Source organism: Thamnophis sirtalis, unplaced genomic scaffold (assembly GCF_051295495.1).
Source record: "Thamnophis sirtalis isolate CommonGarterSnake01/CBP01778 unplaced genomic scaffold, rThaSir2_p1.2 scaffold_3, whole genome shotgun sequence".
NCBI classification, from domain to species: Eukaryota; Metazoa; Chordata; class Lepidosauria; order Squamata; family Natricidae; genus Thamnophis; species Thamnophis sirtalis.
In genome coordinates this window covers 89,656,334-89,665,728 of record NW_028261383.1, presented here as the reverse complement: position 1 = coordinate 89,665,728, position 9,395 = coordinate 89,656,334, and positions in this window count along the sequence as shown.

The following is a 9,395-nucleotide window of genomic DNA, read 5'->3' as shown; positions in this document are numbered from 1 at the left end:
TTTTGAGAGTGGGCAACAGAATTTCATTTTTTAATGTGTGCCAGTATGTTCACAGTATAACAAATGACACTAAAGGTTATCTATCTATCGCTATACCTGTAGCTTTTATTCTACTGCTAGAACCCGAAATATCTTTTTAAGAACTGGGAGTAAGATATATAGTTCTGTAGTGATCTGGCATATGAGATGAAGCTGGGCGGGAAGGTATCTATAGGCATCTATGAAATATCCTTCGATGGGAATAAGTCATTTATTATCATCCCACAAAAATAAACATTGGAATCAGTTTCACCTCCTTGAGAGTGTAAGGCATTGATTTACTGCGGTAGTTCATAATAGTGTCTAGAATCTCTTTTCAACATAAGTTTGAAGAAGCATTTTTGCTCCCTGAGGCATAAGGTAGAATCTCTGCCAGGAGGCATAAACTAACCTCAACTCCTTGAAACAGTCCAAAATCCTGTGGCCAACTGTGGTTTGCAATCTGGAAATCCAGATGTATCAACAGGGTCATACTCTCACTGTCTCTTTCTAGTACAGATCATCTGTCGGAATCATCAAGTCTGCCTAAATGCAAAAATACCCCTTTTGATATAAGAGCTCTGGGGGCTACAGGACTATCAACTTTTCCACGAAACTGGCCTGTGTATGAAAAGCATTTGAGAGATTATTAGCAAAATGGGGTTCTTATAGGACTTAAGGCAGATTGAAGAGGTTTGATGAGGGGTGAAATCCAGCAGGTTCTGGAGAACCGGTAGCAGAAATTGTGAGTAGTTTAGAGAACTGGCAAATGCCACCTGTGGCTGATCCCAGAGTGGGGTGGGAATGGAAATTTTGCAGTATCCTTCCCCTGCTATTCCACCAAGCCACGCCCACCAAGCCACACCACCCACCAAGCCACTCCCACAGAACCGGTAGTAAAAAAAATCGAATTTCACCACTGGGTTTGACATACTGTATACCTAATGGTGCAAACATATTCAGGAATCATATTCACTTCAGGCAAGTTTTAGTAAATAGTGTAGTAAATAGTAAGTGTGTGACACTGTAGTCACAGACTTACAGAGAGTTATACAGTCCATTTAGGCCATCAAAACTAAACTCCGCTCAATGCAGGAATCTGAATTCCAAACACCCCAGACAATTCAATGAAGAGAAGCCCACTATCTTTCTGGATAAATGGTTGTATGTCATTATTTTAAGTTGTATTTACAATATTCTTTCCTGGCCAACCAATTGGAGGAAAACCCAGCTCTTTAAAACCCAGATTTCTGGAAGGCAAAAATGATAGGGACCTAGTGATCACTGAAGGAGCTGAAATAGGTTTTAATTACTATGTTCCACCTGATGGCTGTATTTAACACATCACTGAAGACGGGAAGGAGGCACTAACCCAAAGCAAATCCATCTTGCTAGGGTTCACTTAGACTTGGAGTTTGAGATAAATGCTCTTACTTGTAAAAGTTGTTTTCCCCGCCAAATTTCAATTGGATGTTGCCTTCCAGTAACTCAATATTCTGCATCTTTAATTTATATTTAAATTGTATTTCTGTTGATAGTCTGTAACTGCATTTGTTCCCTTTGCAGTCACCTCAGATTTAGCAATCAACAGCTTTTCCAAGAGAAGTTGGTTTTTGTCATACCATTATAAAGCCAGATATCTCCCATCCTAAATGAGTTCAGCAATGGCCAGGGACTATCAAGCTCACCATGGCTCCGAGTGACAGCTTTTAAACTGCACATAGTGGAACTTAGATGGTATCGGGATATTGGCAACATCCAGGAAGTTCATTTGTCTGGATCTTCACAGCTGCAACCCAGGAGCAAATCCATCATGTTGTCTCCTCCCTGATTGTGAGGGTGATGCCTCCTTCACGCCCAGCAGGCATTTGCTCTGGATCTATGCCAGAATAACTCCAGCTGTCTGCCATTAAATGTCATTGCACATCATTGCTGCTTATAACTGCAGAGCTGTAAATGGACCCTGGGTCACTTCTGACTTCACCTCCCTATCTAAGGAAGAAAGTAAAGATCTTCATTTGATTTTAATGATAATGCTTAGCACTGGAACAGCACATTTAAGTATCCGTGGGGGCATTTGAAAGGGCAAAACAGCTACTGTATTTCACAGCACAGAGTGAAGGATTATAGTAAAGATGTCCTTTGAGAAACTCTTGAACTCTAGTAGCTCTTCATAGTTTAGTGGTGGAGTTTGTGCTACATATAATATCTATTTATCCACCCCCTTTAAAAAAAAAATATATTGAACTGCTTCACCTTGGCCTGTTTTACTGCTATACTCTACAGAACAGGCAGAAAGTTTAAACCTGTGTGTGTGTTAGTGACACAAGCTAATCTTACTTCCTTTCCTAATGCCTTAAATGTTTCTAAATTATATATACACAGACATACACACACGAGTGTGTATGCACACATAGGATTGCATGTGTTTATATATGTGTGTGTTTGTATTCATTCTAAACCATCCATTGGCTGTTTTAACACAACATAACGTATTATGAGTGGTGTATTGTTTGAACAGAAAACCCAGTCAGCTTTGTGGTTAAACAAAATGTCTTCCCTCAGCAGTTCTGGGATACTTCTGCATTAGATCAGTCAGATGGGTAATGCAAATAAACAAGGAAATACCGTATTAACAGAGGAACATTGCTCTCTTCTGGCTGGCATCACAGAGAAGAGTGCCTAGATCAGCTCTGCAAAAACATGGCATCTCTGGGAGCATCCTCTTTTCTGTCCCCTGCCCCCTCCTCCCCCAGCGATCCTGGCTGGTGATCATTGTGAAAAAAGAGCAGAAGGGAGTGTGGGTGGTCACGATATCCCCTACTCTATGTAAAGGGGTTCTGCCTCTCTCAGGCCTCAGTGGTCAGTTTTATACTTGTCCCTTTGCAGAGGCTGGACTTTTTCCAGAGATTGCTTTTTGGGGGGTGGGAGTGGTTGCACATCCTTGGCCATCTGCCACAAGCACACTGAATGTTTATCCAAGGATAGCAGCAGGTGAGGTTAATTATTTCGGGCAACACAAGCCTGGAGTCTCACAGTTTACAATTGTTACATCAGCACACTTGCCTGATCTTTTAATTCAAACATAGGAGTACGTTTTTTTTTATTTTTAAACATAAAAAAACATAAAAAATCCTCATCCATTACATACAGCATGTCGTTTGGTTACAAGTGTTTTTTGCATCCATATTCTCAATTACATATACAACCACAGATTTTCCATCTAATATAACTAAGTACCTCACTTTCATTGTACAACATATATTCAATTACGATTAATATTTCTCTCTTTTCAATAAACTACTACAATACTGCAGAAAATGAGAGAAAGAAAATTAGAATATAAAGGCAAGGAGATCGTAGTTCTGAAACAAATTCCGAGAAGAGTGTGAGAGAAGGGAATATCAATTTTTGACCAAAGTTCTGATTAAAAAAGGTGTTAATTACAGATGGCTCATACCGGAAGGTCTACTATTTACATGGCAAGGACAAAGATATAGAATAGATACAATTGATAAGGCCGAAGCTTTCTATGCAGAGCATTTCAGAGAAATGGCTGAGAAAACTGGAAAAGATTTCACAACTACTGGAGACACCCGTAACTGAGATTGAAAAAGTAGGAGGAGCCGTAGGGGGAATTGATAAAGAAGAAGGTGTGGTGGGGGGTGTAAATCACAGAGAACAACGAGAACCCAGATCTACTAGAGCAGTGGTTCCCAAACTTGGCAACTTTAAGACTTGTGGACTTCAACTCCCAGAATTAGCTATAAATCCTGTATATAAAGTATAAATATGGAGGAGGAGTATGTTTCAAGTGGTAAATCCTGTGCATATTTTTGCAAGAGACTCACATCCAGCAGTTCTTCTGAGCTGAGCAAATGCACGAAGAGCCCGAAAGGCTGCTCTTTCACGAAAGTCTTTCTCTCCCCAAAGTTAGAGAGCTGACCTTCTCAGGAAGGAAAAAAAAAACAACCCTCAAACTTATTATTATATGATATGGGAAGTGTTTTACCAATGGTTAGAGAATAAAAAAGGAAATTGGAAATAAAAGAAGGCAAAAAGAATAGAAAATATATCAAGATAGAGCTAAGAATAAAATGACAATTGTTAGTATTACTATACTAATGAGAATAACTTTAATGTTATTAGTGTATTTATATTAGAAGATATGTTAAAAAGGAAATGAAGAGCTTTACAAAGTTTAACTGTTCAATGTATTAGAATTTGTGGAAGGATGTGGCACACAAATATTTGTACCCAGACGACACACTGCTTAAGAAAAGATGGAATGTTTATATTTTTAAGATTGAAAAATGAATAAAAAACTTTATAAAAAAGGAAAGAAAAAAATCTATCATTCATTGCCAAGGGGCAACCCAACATCGGCCACCTTTGGCTTCTGTAAGATTAGATAATGGTGATGCCCTGTTGATTTGAGGGGGGATGGTATTGATTGATAGGAAACATTGAGCATTCAAAGATGAAGTACACAAAACTTCTGAAGGTTCAGGAGATGAAGCCAAGGGTTTTGGGGAAGTGCCTTGGTTACGCAAACCCAGCTTGTGTCTATTATAGAGAAATGTCTGGTACCCATTTTTGTCTGCAGTTTTTTTGGCTGAATTTTTCCCCCCTCCATACAACAAAACTGCTCTTGGTTTGCTGACAGCTATACAGCAGAGGCCAATCCCTGAAATTAACCTGAGAGGAAGTCTGCTTAATCCACTTTTGAACCTCAGCTCAAAAGGTTTTGGAAAATCTGCGAGTAGCTTGCATTATCCATTCAACTTTGGAGACAGGAGTTGCAATTTGAACTATTAAGAAATTTGAGATTGAAATTCAACAAACTAAGACTTGCAATAAATGTCAAAAATAATAAAAAGTTTGTTTCAACATATAGAACCGTGGTGGTAGTTAGGATGCAGTATTGCCGACTAACTGTGCCCACTGTCAGGAGTTCAATCTTGACCCTTCCGTCCTTCTGAGGTCAGTAAAAAGAGGACCCAGATTGTTTGGGGCAATATGAGCCGAGGTGGCGCAGTGGGTAGAGTGCAGTACTGCAGGCCACTTCAGCTGACTGCTAGCTGCAGTTTGGCGGTTCAAATCTCACCGGCTCAAGGTTGGCTCAGCCTTCCATCCTTCCGAGGTGGGTAAAATGAGGACCCAGATTGTGGGGGCAATATGCTGACTCTGTAAACCATTTAGAGGGCTATAAAGCACTAAGAAGCAATATATAAGTCTAAGTGCTATTGTATGCTGTATAAAAATAAGAAAAAGGACAAAGAAACAATTGGCCCACTAAAGGGAGAAGATGGCAAAGAAGTGACGGGCAGCAAGAAGAAAGTAGACCTGTTTAATTCTTTCTTTGCATCAGAAAAATAAAAAATAGCCCAACCTACCGAAAACAGAACTGCAAAAATTCAAATTAAAATAGTAAAGAAATGGTAAGAGAACCCGTCCACTCTAGATGAGTTCAAATCACCGCAACTTGATGGATTCCAACCCAGACTTTTGATAGATCACAACCTACTTTTTGGTAAGCTAGAAAAATGTGGGATCATCACCATTAGATAGATTCATAACTGAATGACAAATCACACTCAACGTGTAGTCCTTAATGGAAGTGCATCTGCATGGTGGGAAGTAAGCAGTGGGGGTACCCCAAGGTTTTGTTCGAGACCAGTACTATTCAATATCTTCATAATGAATCATCATTCATAAATGATTTAGATGAAGGAATAGAAGGGGAACTCATTCCAAGCTACTAAGCTGGCAGGAGTCGTCAACGCCCCATAAGATACGCTCAAGATCCAGATGGATCTTGACAAATTTGAACACTGGGCCCTATCTAACAAAATGAAATTCAATGTAGAGGAAAGATTTTATACTTGGGCCTGAAAAACCAAATGTACAGGTATAGTTTAATGAAACTTGGCTCAATAGCAGAATTGGAAGAGGGATCTAATTGACAATCACTTAAATATGACCCAGTAGTATGCTGCAGCAACCAAAAAGCCAATGTATTCCTAGGTTGCATTAACAGAGGGATAGAATCAAGATCACATGAAGTGTTAGTACCATTTTATAAGGCCTTGGTATATTCACCTAAAATGCCATCAAAGACATCAGCGAACTCAGAGATGACGTCTTTGAAGGTAGGTGATATGGCAGAGGTTTGATGGATTTCCATGAGGGACAGGCCCAGCGAAGGGAACCAGTCAAGCCCCAATAGGGCTGGCAGGGGCTTCCCAACTACCAGGATGGGGAGCTTCCCGTGGAAATCTCCGTAGTCCACCCAAACAGCATAGCTGCCCAGGGTAGGAATTTGAGTCTCTTGAAGTTGTATCTGCAGGCGTCAGCTAGCTGCGTGAGATGGCAGGGCACATCTGCAGGCCCTTCTAGCTGCGTGAGATGGCAGGGCACATCTTGGAGAGGGTGCTCCAGGACAAGAGGGAGCAGGAAGAACCCAAGTCCACCTCCATGATGCAAGGAGCCCCTTTGATGAGCAGGGAAATTGTGATTTTTTTTTGTGTCAGCTGAAGCTTGGCTGACCGATGCAATAGAGACATCTGGAGGGTTCTTGGTTCTTGTGTAGCAGTCGTCCCTCTGGATCTGCTGGCGGATTGGAGCTGGGTGGTAGTTGGCTTGAGGCGCTGGTGGTAGGATAGCGCGGCATACATGAGCGAGGTGGCCTTTCTTTGAACAGCGGCGGCAGGTAGCTGCTTTAAATGGGCAGGTAGAACGAGCATGATTGCCGCCGCAACCCAAACAGGCAGTTGCTGTGGAACGGTTTGCAGTCAGCGGAGGAAGCCTTATAGGTTGAGCCTGGAGGCGGTTAACCTGATCTTCCTCTAGATCATCTAAGGGAACTAGTTCATCTATGAGGCAGGTTCTTTCAGGAGGTATGATTAGCTGTTGGCGCCGTTGTATTTCTGCCGTAGATTTTTCTGACAGCTTGGCAGCTCTGGTTTCTTCCACCGCCTGTTGAAGGGTGATGTCTGCTTGGGCTAGCAATCTCTGCTTGAGGCAGACATCGCAGAGCCCACAGACAAATTGCTCAACCAGCGAGTCATCGAGGTTGATGAATTTGCACTGTATAGCTGCCGTTCGGAGAGACTGTAAGAATTGACTTACAGTCTCAGTGTCTTTCTGTACGCACTGACAGAAAGCATACCGGCGGACTATACGGGATGGAGTCAGTGCATAGTGGTTTTTTAGTTTGCCAATGAGTGTTTCCCAGTTCAACTCGTAAACTGCCAAGGTGAATTGAGAACCCTGACAGTATTGAACATTTTGGGTCCACACAAGCTGAGGAAGAAACTGCATTTTCAGTCTGAAGGTAGCTGGTGGTAATTGTTAGCGATGAGGAAACACTCAAAGCGTTCAAGGAAACCGGCCCAAGATTTGTTGGCAGAGCCGAAGGGCACGAATGGAGGCAGCAAAGCCATAGCGAGAAGAATCGCGCTGAGGTAAAAAAACATTTTTTTTGGTACAGAGGAAATTAATCAATTTTCCTTCTTCTGTAGCCATTCATGCTATTCCGCTGGAACATTCAGCAGCCCACCCTCATTGCCAATCCTGGACTGATTGAGGAGACGGGAGACGGCTGAGGTAAGTAGAACAGCGGTTATTTTAACAGAACCAGACAACAGATAACTATATACAATATTCAGCACCTCGCCCTGCTTGACAGCTATTTATACCGAAGCTGTCACGCAGGCGACCAATGGGAACAAAGCAGACAGCCCACGCTTAGCCAGCTGCGGCTTAGCCAATCAGGCGCGGCTGAGCTGTTGCCGGCTGTCAATCGTAAGTCGAGGACCTGTGGCTGGTCGCAAGTCAAGGACTTAGCAGCTCCCATAAAGAGGGAGTCAAGCTATTCTCCAAAGCACCTGAGGGTAAGATAAGAAGCAACAGTTGGAAACTAACCAAGGAGAGAAGCAACCTAAAACTAAGAAGAAATTTCGTGACAGTGAGAACAATAACCCAGTGGAATGCCTTGCCTTCAGATGTTGTGGGTGCTCCATCACTAGAAGCTTTTAAAAAAAGATTGGACCACCATTTGTCCAAAATGATGTAGGGTCTCCTGCTTGAGGAGATGGCCTAGAAGAACTGCAAGGTCCCTTCCAACTCTGTTCTGTTAAGCCTTATTCAAGTTTTAGAAAAACATGTTTTAATGCTCAAATTCAACATTTCTATAAAGTTTTCATCCAGATTTGCAAATGGATTTAGTCGTTCTTAACTTTGCTGATTTACTGTAGGTTGTAAGGATTAACTGTCCAAAGGAGGCAGCTTGGGGTAAAGGAAATCACCGATTTATAGGATTTTTGGTCTTCCAAAAGCAAGGCCCCAAATATATGAAGCAGAGTTAATGTAGCTCCCTCCCGAGAAGGCCAACTGAAAGTCATTTGATGGGGAGTAACTGCTATTAGCTATTTGAGTTTGAAGGTTTGACTAAGTGAAACTATTAATCAATTTGCTCTGTTATTGTAATCAATGTCACTGAAAACGGCCCTGGGCAGGTGTTGTTCTTTCTATGCGGCACAAGAGAGGCAGAAAGTCTCCCCTCAACAAATCCTACTAGACCACAAGAATATTAGTAGGTAAGCGAATTCATCCTCTCAAAATTCTGGCCACGTTCATTTTGGCTACACAGGAGAGAAAAGCAGCAGGTTTCCCCTTTCAAGACGGTTAGACCTTTTTTGAAATATTATCTCACCTAGAGCAAGGATTAGGGGCATGTCTGGAAAATATATTCTCCGAGGGCTGGAAAAACATTGGACCCTCTAAATAGAAAAGAATTTACTTTTTTCCTCTTTTGGTTTTAGCCAATTTTGGATCTCTGAGCCACCAAAGGGGTCCTGGAAGGGAGACATTATTTTCTTTAAAAATTGTTCCTGTTTGCAATTGTTTGAACCTACAACTTTTTTTAAAAAGTAAGCCCATTTTACATGCTACTATGGATACTATGCTAAGGCTGACAGGCATGAGTCAAAGAGGAGGAGGAAGATTATGTATGTTTGCTGCCTTGAGTTATTTATAAAAAATAGTAATGGTGGAATATAAATAAATCAATAATAGTTCAGCTCCTGTTAAAATGTTATATTAGCAGACACCACCCTCTGCTGGCAACTCCAGGAATTACACAGAAACAGGGAGGAAAAAAATATAAAAAAGGAATCCTATTCTTTGGTGAATATTCTTTAATGTCAATCTAGGCAAAAAGCTACTGCACCAAGTGATAGAAATATACAGTATAAAGTGAAAAATTCCAGAACAATTGGCAGAAATACACATTTATGTTTGTTTTAATATTGCATAGCGAAATGTTAATTTGACTAATGTAATTGCACATACTACTCTGCACAAATTGTATAGAT